Source organism: Engraulis encrasicolus, chromosome 18, assembly GCF_034702125.1.
Source record: "Engraulis encrasicolus isolate BLACKSEA-1 chromosome 18, IST_EnEncr_1.0, whole genome shotgun sequence".
NCBI lineage: Eukaryota > Metazoa > Chordata > Actinopteri > Clupeiformes > Engraulidae > Engraulis > Engraulis encrasicolus.
Window position 1 is genome coordinate 42849291 of NC_085874.1, and position 10000 is coordinate 42859290.

Below are 10000 nucleotides of genomic sequence, written 5' to 3' on the forward strand. Positions count from 1 at the left end.
TCTCTGTCTCTGTCTCTCTCTCTCTCTCTCCTTCTTTCTGTCTGTTGGTCTGTCCCTCACTCCATTTACTCTTTCTCTATTTTTCTCCCCCCCCCCCTCTCTCTCTCTCCCATATCTCCATCTCTATCTCTCTCTCTCTCTCTCTCTCTCTCCCATATCTCCATCTCTCCACCTCTTTCTCTTTGTGCCTGTCTTCCAAAAGGGAAATGCAGGCAAGGTAAAGATAACAATTATAAGGAGTGAATTCCAATATGCGGACTTGCGTCCTCCCTTGCTTACTTGCCTGCTTGTGACCTCATAATGACGTCACTGACTACAGAAAATCAATTCAACATATTGAGAAAGCGCAATTCTGATGTCCTTTTCTCATTTGCAATCGGGATGGTGAATGGTGAAGTCCCCCAAAGTTTGAACAGAATGAACAGTCCCCCAAAAGTTTGTTGTGGCTAGGCAGACACCCTAAGGGGAAACTTTATTGTTTTCTCCAAGGGCCGTACTATGAACACAAACCAGGATTTTCCCCTTCACTTTAGGCCTATATTGAAGGCAGCCACATTTAAACAAACACCACCTTCTTTAGGTTCTCTGAATATAACTTAACTGTATTGCAAATGTATTTTCTAAGATTCCTTTACAAAATATGTCATATTTCATGTGACGCTGAATAACATTTAAATTATATCGGGGGCCGGATAAAACGGCATCAATGGCTGCAAACGGCTCTCGAGACATAGGTTCCCCACCCCTGCTGTATTGGGATGCACGCGAGGTGTGTTCATCATGAATGGCTTCCTTCTCCTCCTCAGATCCTGCATGCTTGGCTGCTGTCGCCGTTTCCATATGCTTTTGTTTTGGCGATGAAACCAGTGTGTGTGTGTGTGTGTGTGTGTGTGTGTGTGTGTGTGTGTGTGTGTGTGTGTGTGTGTGTGTGTGTGTGTGTGTGTGTGTGTGTGTGTTACAGCATGAATGTGTGCTCTTCCGTTTGAAGGTTCAGCGAAACGTAAACAAACGTGACGATAGTGCCACACAGAGGAGCATGGGCATGTGCACGGGCTTGCCCCACTCTCTGAATGTGTGTGTGTGTGTGTGTGTGTGTGTGTGTGTGTGTGTGTGTGTGTGTGTGTGTGTGTGTGTGTGTGTGTGTGTGTGTGTGTGTGTGTGTGTGTGTGTGTGTGTGTGTGTGGTTGCCCCACTCTCTGAATGTGTGTGTGTGTGTGCGTGTGTGTGTGTGTGTGTGCGTGCGCACGTCGTAGACCACCTCAGAGATGCTCTTGGGGAGAACACCCGTCATTACACGGTTATGGCGTTACCGTGGAAACCAGGAAGTACTCCCATTGGTCTTGTTATTGTTCATGACGAACGCTTCAGCAACAGAGACAAATAACACACACGCACACTCACACATGTGCACAGGCACACGCACACGCACACACTGACACGCACAGATGCCATTGCCATGATTGTGTGTGTTTAGTGGTTTAGTTAATGTAATGTGGGTATTACTGCTTTGTATCTGCAAAGGTTGATTGAAGAAGTTCAGTTGGTTTTGTTTGCAAAGAAGCACACATACTACAGGGACACATACATAGAAACACACTGGAAGACAGACAGGGACACACATACACGGACACATACCGTACAGATACACACACAGGGATATATTTCTGTGCAAGCCTTCCTTCCTTAAAGTCACTAAAGCCATGTATGTGAGCATGCTTGAATAACATTTCCAAGGAGTATGAGTGCAGGCAGAGAAAGAGCGTGAATGTGTGTGAGTGCTTAAGAGAGAAAGAAAGTGTGTGTGTGTGTGTGTGTGTGTGTGTGTGTGTGTGTGTGTGTGTGTGTGTGTGTGTGTGTGTGTGTGTGTGTGTGTGTGTGTGTGTGTGGTGCATGCGTGCCTGTGTGTGTGCATGTGCATGGGTGTATGCGTGCGTGTGTACGTGTGTGCGTGTGTGTAGGCCCTATGTGTGTGTGTGTGTGTGTGTGTGTGTGTGTGTGTGTGTGTGTGTGTGTGTGTGTGTGTGTGTGTGTGTGTGTGTGTGTGTAGGCCCTATCTGTGTGTGTGTGTGTGTGTGTGTGTGTGTGTGTGTGTGTGTGTGTGTGTGTGTGTGTGTGTGTGTGTGTGTGTGTGTGGTGTGTGTGTGTTAGTGCGTATGTGTTTGTGTGTGTGTGTGTGTGTGTGTGTGTGTGTGTGTGTGTGTGTGTGTGTGTGTGTGTGTGTGTGTGTGTGTGTGTGTGTGTGTGTGTGTGTGTGTGTGTGTGTGTGTGTGTCTGTGAAATAAATGTCAAACAGCGAGTGTTTAGGGTGATCTGCGAGCTGGGCCTTTTGGAATGCACCATGTGGACAAGTCCCGACAGCCTCGCCAAGCTACTTACCTCCATTCTACACCTCCACTAACTCCTCTGTGTGTGTGTGTGTGTGTGTGTGTGTGTGTGTGTGTGTGTGTGTGTGTGTGTGTGTGTGTGTGTGTGTGTGTGTGTGTGTGTGTGTGTGTGTGTTGTGTGTGTGTGTGTGTGTGTGTGTGTGTGTGTGTGTGTGTGTGTGTGTGTGTGTGTGTGTGTGTCTGTGTGTGTGTGTGTCTGTGTGTGTGTGTGTCTGTGTGTGTGTGTGTGTGTGTCTGTCTGTCTGTCTGTCTGTCTGTCAGTGTGTGTCTGTCTGTCAGTGTGTGTGTGTGTGTCTATGTGTGTGTGTGTGTGTGTGTGTGTGTGTGTGTGTGTGTGTGTGTGTGTGTGTGTGTGTGTGTGTGTGTGTGTGTGTGTGTGTGTACCAGTAACGTGCGGTGAAGTTTATGGCTGGTGAGGCACTGACTTTTCCAATATCAGATTTTCAAATATACAGCTACATTATTAGTAAATATTTGCCAAATAGGCCTAACGATAAGTTTCATATGTCATAGCTTTCTTAACATAAGGTAGGCCTACACATAGGCGGCACTACAGAAAGACTGTTGGGGAAGCTAAAAAAATAATAATTAAAAAAAAAACGTCATCGGAGAAACGCAACATTTCCATGCACAACTGCAACACATATCCATTCTGGCTATTATATGTTAAAACGGCTTGCCATATGCTCTTGCCGTGCGCCAATGGAACTCCCAAACGCGACAGGCACACACACGCGCACACACACACACACACACACTGAAGGCAGGGGAGAAAGACGGCTAGTTGCCAGACCATGGACTATTATCTCCCAAAAATGTCTCGAGCAATCAAATCATACACACGGATGTCCACAACTTTGTTTCTATTGACATTTTTATGCGCTATGTCACTCTACCTCCATCAGACCAGTATCAAAACTCGCAATCAAACTCGCAAAACTAATGACGAGGCAAAATGCGCACACACCGGGGGGAGACAGGAGAGCAAAGAAGCCAGCAGATTGACCATAGGTACCATGGCCAAAAATATCGTATGGGTCTATCATATCCAACAGACATATCAGATGTCAGTTTTGCAGCCCAAATAATACAACTATGCTGTGATTTTGAATTTCTAGTTGAAGTAGCTTGTAATGATGTAGTTTGCTACATTTTACAGATGGAGCTAGCTTAATATTTCTATTGGATGTAGCTTGTCTAGTGGAGCTAAATGTTAGCTTACTACTAGGTTCTACAAGTAGCTTGCGCAGCCAGACACTGTTCTCGCTGCCTCGCACTGTACACTGTTCACTCCAGTCACACGCAGATGCCCAACAAACACAAGCGAATCTACACACATCACATTAGGCCTACATATGGTAACTAAACCACTCGGGCAGCCCACCATGATTTCAGGAAAGGTGTGCATTTTGGAAAGTGGTGTTAGCTTGGTGACAGGATAGCACAGGTGCTTTCCTTTTGAAGTGAGGGCTTGTTAGACGGAAGACAAGTAGACAACATCGATAACAACATTGCCACCAAATAGTAAACTTAGTGCTTCGGCGAGCACATCAGGGGGAAAACGGATTTCCTACCTTATTCTGTCCTGTTAATTCCTGTTACTTGAAGCTCTTAGTTTCGTTATGAAATTCACTTCCATGGTAGCAGTCAAAGTGAACAAGCTAGCCAACACTAATGACACGACGGACTGAACTTCAGATTCGCTATGACGTAACTGCCAGAAAGACTCTCAATGCCAGAATGAGATTGCGGCCAGACTGCTGCTGGCCTCACCACTGTATCTTTAAGTGGGCGTTATGCCAAAGCGTTCAGAGTAAAGAAATGATAATCACACATAGAAAATAGCAAAAAAATTATCAGGAAAATGAGGGCACACCATACATATTTTTATTAAGTGTATAAAAACGTTTAATACAATATTACCAGGTTGCATACACAGAACGAGCAAAATGGCGCATGAGCACAAGCTTGTTAACGTGGGATTGCGCAATCCGGCGTGAGGCAAACAAGGAGTTGCCCCAAATTCAGCGTATTGGGAGCAATTTGACATGCAATGGGCAAATATTACGATTTTGGTGACGAAAATTATTGAAAATTATTGAAACTGTTTAACTACTGCACAAATAGTAGTTATGCTGCAGATGCTCGAAAACAAATTCTTGTTACTATTATTCATATTTACTGCATCTCATCATTCTCATAGGGTTGGTGAGGCACTGCCTCCCCTGCCGTATTGGAGCGCACATGCCTGGTGTGTACCCATGGTTGTGCATGCGTATGCATGCATATGTGCAAGCGGGCATGTGTGTGTGTGTGTGTGTGTGTGCAGTGCACGTGCATTGGTTTGCATTATGGCGAGTTTACATGTTTATGTGTTTGAGCAAAGTGCCAACTTTCTCGAAAGAAAGAAAGAAAGAAAGAAAGAAAGAAAGAAAGAAAGAAAGAAAGAAGGAAAGAAAGCCCACCTGAGAAAGTCCAACTCCCATTGTCATTGTGACACAACGCACAGTGCTCACTGCACACAACGATATTGCATCTATGTCTTCCCCATGCAAGGAGGCAGCCCCCAATGGCGCCCAGTGCGGTGGGACGGTACCATGCTCAGGGTACCTCAGTCATGGAGGACAATGGGGGAGAGCACTGTTTAACTACTCCCCCCACCAACCTGGCGGGTCAAGAGTCAAACCGGCAACCTTCGGAGTACAAGTCTGAGACGCTAGCGGCCTAACCGCTTACCCATGACTGCTAACAGACCTCTTATTGCCACACCTCTGTGAGCTCCACTCAACTTAAGTCTTCTCTTCTCTTTATTCTCTCCTCCATTGACCACCCCTCCACTCTCTTCTCCTTCACTCCAAAAGCGCTTCGGCGTAGTTCTACTCTCTCTCTCTCTCTCTCTCTCTCTCTCTCTCTCTCTCTCTCTCTCTCTCTCTCTCTCTCTCTCTCTCTACTATCTTTCCCCACTCCCTTTCTGTCGCTCTGACTTCATCTCTTTTTCTCTCTCTGTCTTTTCACTTTCTCTCTCTCACTCTTCAGTCCTCTCTCTCTGTCTCTCCTTTCTCTCTATCCCCGACCATCCTGTCTTCGTTGTCTCATTCTCTTGCTACATAGCACTTCTAATACCCCCCCCTCTCTCTCCCACTCTCTCTCTCTCTTTCTCTTTCTCTTTCTCTCTCTCTTTTTCTCTCTCTCTCTCTCTCTCTCTCTCTCTCTCTCTCTCTGATTTTCATTTGTATAGTGAAATTAATGATCTTGGGTATCTTTTGAGAAGATATGGTGTTACAAGAGTTCTGTTTGTTATCTTGAGCATGGCACACTTACTTTCAACACCCTGTTAGAGGATTTGCAGCCTGATTAATTGTGACACACGGACTCATGTATATTTATTTATTTATTGATTGATTTATTTTAGGCTGCTTTTTAATGTTTTAACTAACTGTTTATTGTAAAGAATCTTAAGAAAGAATAAATGTGCAATAAATTAAGTTTGAAAGTCAAAAAAAGTCTCTCTCTCTATCTCTCTATCTCTCTCTCTCTCTCTCTCTCTCTCTCTCTCTCTCTCTCTCTCCCCCCTTCACCTTCAGAGCGAGCTGCTGGCACTCTGAGGATTTGGCTGTCACCCCACATGCCAGCCCCAGCACTTAGCCAGCGAAAAGCCTTAAGCTGCAGGATGTAGCGGACGAACCAGCCGTGTGTGAGTGTGAGTGACTGTGTGTGTGTTGTCTGTGTGTGTGTGTGTGTGTGTGTGAGAGAGAGAGAGAGAGAGAGAGAGAGAGAGAGAGAGAGAGAGAGAGAGAGAGAGAGAGAGAGAGAGAGAGAGAGAGAGAGAGAGAGAGAGAGAGAGAGAGTGTGTGTGTGTGTGTGTGTGTGTGTGTGTGTGTGTGTGTGTGTGTGTGTGTGTGTGTGTGTGCGTGCGTGCGTGCGTGCGTGCGTGCGTGCGTGCGTGCGTGCGTGCGTGTGTGTGTGTGAGTGAAAGCCTTAAGCTGCAGGATGTATCAGACAAATGAGACCTGGATCAGCCTGCCAGTCACTCACACACCCCACACACACTATCATCTCTTCACACCACACACATTCAACTCTTCACCACACACACTCTACATTCTACACTCCATCTTCATCTACAGCGCTAAGGGGACTTCATTGATTCTCAACCGTTAGACTCCAAAGGTCTCCTCACCAAAGCTCTCCTTAAGGGGCGTTCACCTGACATCCCACGGATCTCAGAAAAGTCAGAGACTGAAGTATCTTCCTCTTATCTACCATATTTGATTGACCCATGAGTGTCCAAGTGTAACTGTCCATTTGTATGCAATGCAGATTGAATGAGTAGAGGCCAATACTCCACTGTGCGACACGAAAGGCATGTTTCCCGGTTCTGCAGAGGAGGGAACATGCACACCTGATGTGGAGATGAGGACGCCCACAAGAGCGAATCGCATGGCCCTATTAACTTGTGCATGTGTAGTGCCAAACCGGGTCGTAGCACTGCTTTAACTGTGCGAGTTACTCACGAGGGACGACCAGGATTTCAAACAGTTTTGATTTTCTTGCGACCCTACGATTGCACGATCGTGAGGTGAACTCGCTTGTCGTTACCCCATGTACACTACACGACGCGAGACTCACAATTGACCTGCGATTGAGCAAGAAATCCGCCCGACTCCCCAAAAAGTCGTGCGAGTGCCAAATCGTGGCAAAATCAGGCAAAAAGTTGCACAGTGTAAGCCCGGCTTTAGTCCCCTTCAAAGAGCGTCAGCCTTGGTGGTGCTCACAGTCAAGGACAGCAGTATCAAGACAAACTGGGCTACTGCACAGTGTCTAGACCCAGGGATGACTGGAGCACTCACAACCTTTTTAGAGGTTTTGGTAACACTTTATTTTAGGGACACATCTATTAGCACTAATACATACAATATTAATGCCTGTATAAGCAACTTGTAAGGCATGTACTAAGCAAAATAAGACAGTTGTTAAGCACGTATTCACAAATGTCTTGTTCATGCCCAATTAGGGTTTTATTACCAATATAACCTTAGTAAGGACCAGTAAGCCTATATTTCTATTTATTAGTAAGTAGTAAGTGGCAGAATACAATGTGTATAAGCTCCCGACACACTGTGTGAACAAACCCTGAACAGTGTGAAAACAGATGCAGAATAAGGGTCCCTATTCTAAAGTGATGCATTGGTCAGCCCAGCTGGCTCAGGGCCTCTGCACTACCAAAGTCCTAGGGCCCCCACACCACCCAGGCCTGCACTACCTAGCCCCCCTGACCTACAAAGTGTAAGGGTATATCATATAATTAACAATCACTTAGCTGAGTCATCTAGTTTTCTCTTGTTCATATCAATGAGAGGGAGGTAACAAGAGCCTATATATAGCAAGGATTGAACGTACACTTGTCAATGGCGGTGGGTTGGTGAGATGTAATTTTTTTTCATGTACCACTGAGTTTTAATTGTAAAAAAAAACCCAAAATAAATGCAGAACATTAGAATAATAGTTTTGAAGCAAAACTAAACTACTCTTTTGTGATAATTAAGTGAATGTTTGAGAACATTAGCTTCAAGAAGTGCAGTGCATGATGGGTACGCAATCTAGGCCAACAGACAACCTACCCAGCTCTGAGCCTATGTCCTTAGCTCCTCCCCTCACTTGTGAAATTTAGTTGCTATCCAAACAATTTGCCATGTACGTAACAACAGAAATATTATCATTGCTGCATTGGCCATGCATTGCATTTCTGACTAAGGGCGTACCCATCATGCACTGCACTTCTTGTAGCTAAGTTTCTCAAACATTAACTTATTTATCAGAAAGGAATAGCTTAGTTTCGCTTCCAAACTATTACTCATCGTTATATTCTGCATTTATTGTAGGGTTTTTACAATTAAAACTAATTGGTGTATGAAAAAATGACATCTCACCACCCACCGTCATTGATAACTTTACGTCCAATCCTTGCTATATAATGCTTCTAATTACTCACTGACATACTGAGTAGAATGAGTGAGATCTTCATACCTACTGAGACAAATGTAGAATCTGAAATGTTCTTACACTTTGCTTCCCGGGGTGGGGACGTAGAGTGGGGGCCCTAGGTAGTGCGGGGGCCCTAAGCCATCTGGGCTGAGCAATGCATCACTTTAGAATAGGGACCCTTATTCCACATCTGTTTTCACACTGTTCAGGGTTTGTTCACACAGTGTACCAGGAGCTTATACACATTGTATTCTGGCCCTTACTGCTTACACATAAAGTGTTACCGAAGTTTTTTATTTTGGTGCACAAAGTGATTGACTTTTCGGCGCACCTGCGACTTCCTCAGAGTCCTCCTCTATTCTCTGCCTCCTCTCTGGGCCCTTTTCAAAACCTAGTGCAGTGCACTTCCAAGTGTATCAGCCTAATTAGTCACACCCAGTGATTGGATACTCTTTATAAGTCACACCCAGTGATTGGGTTTTCCGTGGAGTTCACCAAAGAGTATCCAATCACTGGGCGTGACTAATTAGGCGGATACACTTGGATGTGCACTGCACTAGGTTTTGAGAAGGACCCTCTGCCTCTTATTCTTCAGGACTCTCTCTTCCTTCTTCTCTTCCTTCTTTCAGTATTGTTGTCTCTCAATTGTTCTTTCCCTGTGTCTTCCATTTCATCTCTCTTTTCCTTCTCAGTATCTCTGTCTCTCTCTTCTCCTTCTCAAAATCTTTGTCTGTGTCTTTCCTTTCTTTCCTCTCCTTCTGTCAGTATCTTTGACGCTCACTTTCTCCTGTCTTCCTCGGAAACCTTGTCTCTGACTCTCTCTTGTCTTTCTCAGAAACATTGCCTGTGTCTTTCCCTTTTCCCTTCTCCTCCTCCTCCAGAGAACCTCTGTCTCTCTCCCTCTTTATCTCTCTTGGCCTCTCTCTCTCTGTGTCCCTCTCTCTTCTCCTTCTCAGAATATTTGTGTGCGTCCTGTCTTTCTTTTCTCTTCCCCTCCTCCGGAGTATCTCTCTCTCTCTGTCCCTCCCTCTCTCTCTCTCTTCTCCTTCTCAGAATCTTTGTCTGTGTCTTGTCTTTCTCCTCTCCTCCTTCTCCTCTCTCCTTCTCCATTTCTTCCCCCGCTGGCTGCCCACAGGCTAAGGCCGGCCATTCTCTGGTGGATTACCTGCTGAAAACAGCGGCCGGCTTAAGTGTACCGACGCCTGTGAAAGAGCCTGTGAATGGCATGGAAAGGAAAAAGGAGGAGGAGGTAGAGGAGGACCGATATACAGAGATAGAGGGAGAGAAAAGAAAGAGACAGAGAGGGAAAAGAAAAGAAAGAGTGAAAACAAGAAAGAGTGATGGAAATGTGAGGAAGCGCTTCAGGCCATAGGAGTCCATTGCCAAGCACGCCGATTGCGGTGGAGCTGAGAGAGCGGCACGGAAAGTGCTAGAAAATAACCTTTATTGTCACATTGAGGGAACACACACACACACACACACACACACACACACACACACACACACACACACACACACACACACGAACACGTACACGTACACGTACACGCACACGCACGCACGCACGCACGCACGCACGCACACACACACACACACACACACACATACACAAACACACAGACGCACACACA

General features: G+C 45.5%; 1 protein-coding gene across 1 annotated transcript in view; it reads right to left on the reverse strand.

The window, feature by feature from the left end:
- Positions 1 to 10000, reverse strand: part of LOC134469418 (protein eva-1 homolog A) — a 190740-nt gene that overhangs the window by 126518 nt on the left and 54222 nt on the right. The gene's annotated exons all lie outside the window — the stretch shown is intronic.